The sequence below is a fragment of the Syngnathus leptorhynchus genome, chromosome 9, assembly GCF_054491065.1.
Source record: "Syngnathus leptorhynchus isolate UIUO chromosome 9, UIUO_Slep, whole genome shotgun sequence".
Taxonomy (NCBI): domain Eukaryota; kingdom Metazoa; phylum Chordata; class Actinopteri; order Syngnathiformes; family Syngnathidae; genus Syngnathus; species Syngnathus leptorhynchus.
The window spans coordinates 5,537,355-5,542,583 of record NC_141203.1 but is presented as its reverse complement, the minus strand read 5'-3'; positions in this window follow the sequence as shown (position 1 = coordinate 5,542,583).

Here is a 5,229-nt window from a genome sequence, read left to right as displayed (position 1 = left end):
CAGCCACTGTGGCACCTGCCCGACACGTTTCCGTTACTAACTCTTGTCAACAATATTTTTTTTCCCCAATTTAAATATATTTGTGAGTCACGTCCTAGTCATCATCTTCATATCCCTCACAATGACCTTTCCCCTACTTTCGTGCTGCTACTGCCGGTGCCACGTGTTCTCAACTACATAGACATGTTGGCAAAAAAAAAAAAAAAAGCCGCAATGGGCTCATTTCACCACTGGTTCAAATGAGCAACATGAGGCTGATGAATGAGTGAATGAGTCATAAACACTTTTCGGACATGCAACATGGTGGCCATTTGGAAACGTATATTTGTTAGTCGTGAGTGCACAGTATGTCACTGCCACCATGTGGCTCACCTCCAGGAAGCTGTCACCTCCTCATGCATTCATGTCAACGAGCTGTACTGTGTTTGGAGTGTGACATGAATGTACAGCAAAACCACATTCAATTGTATACACATCCACCAATCTATCCAATCCATTCATCAATTAATTTTCAGTTCAGGATTGTTGGGAGCTGAATCTCATCCTAGCTGACTTGGAACAAAAGGCAGACTATTCCATGGCACATATTGTGATAGACATCTATTCATACTTTTATTCACATGTTGGAAGTCAGACAAGAGAAGCGCTACGCCATCTGTGCGACCTGCACACAATCTAATGATATCTGTTCGAGTAGAAGGTATGTGTGAAGAAATATACATTTATGATCTTCCAAACGCATACCAAAACACACACATGTATAAATGTAAGCAGATGATGCATTAATTTTCACCCCATCATAAAATTAAAATGCACAAGAAGCTGGCAAAATCCTTAGAACAGCTGAGTTCAATTGACCAGACATTTTCTTTACATTTCTATCTCATGCACTGATTCACTCGCTAAGAGCCAAGCCGAGCGATCAATAATCACCAGCACCATTTTGCATAATGCCAATCTATAGCTCTATCGTTCATATTCAAGAAGTACAATGACGACCTACGTGCTCACAAAAGGTTGCTTTTTACGTTGATTTGTTCTCGCATGTATTCAGAGTGTTTTGAGCAAGGTTGATGTATGTGTGCTGTTTTTTTTTATAAAACCTTGACTGGTATCATAAACAAGAACTGCTCGGCCATGTAGACTGTGTGGTAAAATGTAAAAGTAATAAGCAACAATAATAAGTGTGAGTAATCTTTTTAGATATTTAGGGGAATACTTAGAGAGGATGGGTTTATTTTTGAATTATTGACTAAACGACTGTTTACAGATTTGTCTTCCCATATAAAAGCAGCTTGCTCTTATGCAAAGGACGCGGATGTAATTGCTATGCAGCGTTGTGTTTTTAGAGGTGCTGTGGAGGTGGAAGATGCAAAATCAGTCAAAATACCAAATCAAATTAAAAACTGTGTGAAAAGCAGGGGAAAAAAGATCAATGATAAACGTGACAAAAAACTGAATGCATCTCGAGGCAGACAACCTGATTGGCTTTGCCTGCGGGACGAGCAGGTATTTTAATGATTAACACAGGTGAAAGAACATAAAGCAATAGAAGTAGAAAAAAAATAACAACAAGGGAGCTCGATTGCAAACAGACACTCACAAATACCACACTCTATGAAAACATTTCCTTCTGCACATTTTCATCACATGACTCACGTTTCCTCAACTAAAGAATGCATCAATTTAACTTTTGTTGAGATAGATATAAAAATATTTTCCCGACATGTGCATATAAGGCTTAAAAAAAATGTCAGAAATCCAAGTGATGGGTTCAGTCAATGATGTGCTAATCAATTCTTACACATGCAAATTAACCATACAATAAAAAAAAAAAAAATTCTTTTGACATTTTTTTAACATTAGTAATAACTTGAGTTTTATTGTCGCTCTCTTCAGAGCAATTATTTTCTGGACATATTGATACTGACAAACTCGAGCGTGTGTTTGTGCGTGTCCTGCCATACGTGTGTGCATGCAAGAAGATCACAAGATATTCATCAAGTTAACTCCATGCTTCCTGTGACTCACAGCTCCAACAGCTCTTGGACTCATCCGTAAGGAATTTGGGGGACTTTTACCAATGTCCGTGCTTTATTGGCACGCACACACACACACACACACACACATACACACACAACGGGGGTGACTGAGAGGGACACTTTGAAGACATGTTGGCAGTCAGGACAGTGACACATGCTGCTGCTTGGCTTCATCAAATCCCCTCAGACAGCTCAGTGAACAACTAAAAGACTCCAGACGTGTCTTTTTTTTTTTTTTTGTATTCTGTGGTACCAACGTTAGTTGAAAACAAGAGAAGTGTGCCGATATTCATAGAATTGAGTGTAGTGCAGGAAAGGGGCCCAGTTGCTCGTGACAACATGACCAATACAGTGAAGCCTTGTTAATTGTGGGGGATACATTTGGTACAATGTTACAAAGCTGCTCCCGATTTGGTTCCGATTTAGAACATATGCGGCATTGGCATATTTATTTGTGTTCTCCATCCATCCTTTTTCTATATCGCGGTTCAACAAACGCCTTAATTGCCACTTCTGAAATATATGAAATATGTGCCCGACTATGTTTGCCTTTCAAGGACAAAAATGATTTGGTGTGTTAAAGTTGAACTTGTAATGAGTTGGACAATAACAGTATCAGTAAGATGATCAGCAAAATCAGCAAAAAGTCAAATATTGAGTAGGTGCTATATGATTAAAAAGATAAAACCTGAGGGCTGAGTTCAAAAATTCAACTAAATTATGGAGTGACCACGCAGTCCTAATAATGATCACAAGTATGCCCTTTCAAAGAATGAGTCAGTAAATGTAACAAGTGGTGGATCCAGATGCACATACCTCTGCGCTCCATCACTTCCACTACTGCGACTGCGGTTTATTTGACAGAAAAAAAATAAAATGAGAATCAGTTGGCGGCGTTTGACTGAAAGAAAATGAGAGCTTTGTATTTCCTTTTCCAAAATCAAACTGCCTATGTTTTTTTTGGGTGAGGGTCAGATCCTGCCTGACTCATACACGTGGAGAGTGAAAAGAAATAGAAAAAACAGCACATGAGTCAAATGAGTGACTAAGACGAGTGGAATACTCACACACCTTTGGATGGATGTGTGTACATCTCCTTAATAACTACAGTGACATCTACTGGTTCCACAGTACACCATGTGGCCTCTGTGTTATCATTTGTGGCATGTTTACATTGGTGGTCATGACTTCGTGCTTCCTGTGGTACACACATGGTCATCACCTGTCCTGGCATACCTTTCTAATCTGTTCCGTTTCCTGTTAGAAAACATTTGACTGAATGTTTATTGTTATTGTAATCATGTGAGTGGGTGAGCATCTTTCCCCAAAAGACGTATTTTACAGTTTCACATGTTGCAATTGGTTTTGTTCGGGGTTTGAGTTCACAATATTTACCTTACAAGATTTTAAAAAAAGAGGATATTTGACTTCAAAGCTTTTTTTAGGGTCTGCATTTCTTTTGTTTCCTTCAGAAATGAAGTAAAACACGGCCCTTCAACATATATGTGTGATTCCAGATATATTTATTAATATATTTGTAAGCATATATGAGTTAAATTTTATTCGCATTTGCTTACAGGCTGCATACGGACCTGGCTGCTCATCCTTGGTCTAAATCCTCAAGCTTCTAGACTTGATCTCATTCTTCTCTCTAGTCTCATGTTAATGGAGGGAAAGTGCTGAAAAGAAAAATTTGGAACATTCAAAAGGGATCATATATTAATGTCAAGGTGGTTGTCAGTCTGTCAGCTCACCTGTTAGCAGGCGTGCTAATAAATTAACTGTCAAGTGGGGGGTAGACGGCTGCCTGGCATCCCACGCTTTCTACGCCCCAGCACAATGAACGCAGGAACAATGCACGTCCACAAAAATCACACTTCAAGTTTCGAGAGAAAGGAAAGAAAGTGTGGGATTTAGCGCTCAATACTCCAGTGAAGAAATTATAATAAATCAGTCAATCATTCAAAAAATTATGCATGCATATTTGCACTCAGGTGCTTGCTCGTACAAATGGCTTGTCGAACATAAAACAAGTGAAACCTCATTTGCACTTTTCTTCTTGGATGAAAATGGTGTCGTGATTACAACAATGTAAAACTGTCTTACGTATTAAGTCATTGTTCATTTGCTTCAGCGCAAGTCTAAACTATGGGATCAAAACATTTATGTACCGTATTTTCCGCACTATAAGGAGCACCTAAAAACCTCCAAATTTCTCAAAAGCCGACAGTGCGCCTTATAATCAGGTGCGGCTTATATATGGACCAATATTGAGATGGTGTTTTGTATAGGTGATTTTGTGAATACACTCTAGACAGATGCTCAACCAATCAGTGTCAAAGAAGAATTAAAATTGGAATCCCAAGTTTCTTAATGTTTTAGTTTTCTTTTGTCTCATTCATGTAATTTATATTGCATGATATATATGTAGAAAATATTCTCTATGTTCCCCTTTTCCAAACCGTCACTTGTATGACTTCCCCATTTCATCTCCTGGAAATTAGGACGTTATAAATTTTATATTGCCCTTTGGAGCAATGAAAACACACTGCCCGGACAGTCCCTTTTTACAAGGCCAAGATTAATACAAACAAAATAAAATTAAAATCAAACAAGACATGAGAAAATTGCAATCTTTTCCCTCCCGTTTTATTATTTTCACAGCATGCTCGTGTGGTCCCGATGGAATCGGGGCAACTACATGCACCTCCAGAAGTATTTCTTCATCCTTTCATATGGAGGGTATGACTGTGCCAAATTCTGAAGAATTTCAAGAATGACGTACTACACGTGCTCAATGAGATGCTCTTAGAGAACAAATTTCACTGTTTGCATCAACCAGAGTAATTGTGACTTAGGGTTACATTTTGCAGCCAATTTTGTCCTGCTGGGCTTTGCTTTCATTTCATTGTTGGTTCTGATAACATGATAGAGACCAACCTTTTGAGTAGCACTCAGAGATATATCTTATAATAGAAAATTTGTAATTGCATTCTTTTTGATGAAACAGTCGGCCACACGCTGTGGTATTTTTGCAGAGGAGACCAAATAATAGCATGAAAACACTAAAGAGAAATTTAATATATTGAAGTTGGGCACGCTTAAGAGTTGCAGTGTAAATATCCAGTTGGCTTCATTTCTTGCTACGGTAAGCGGCTTTATTAGTGGATTCTGGAAGTCAATTGTA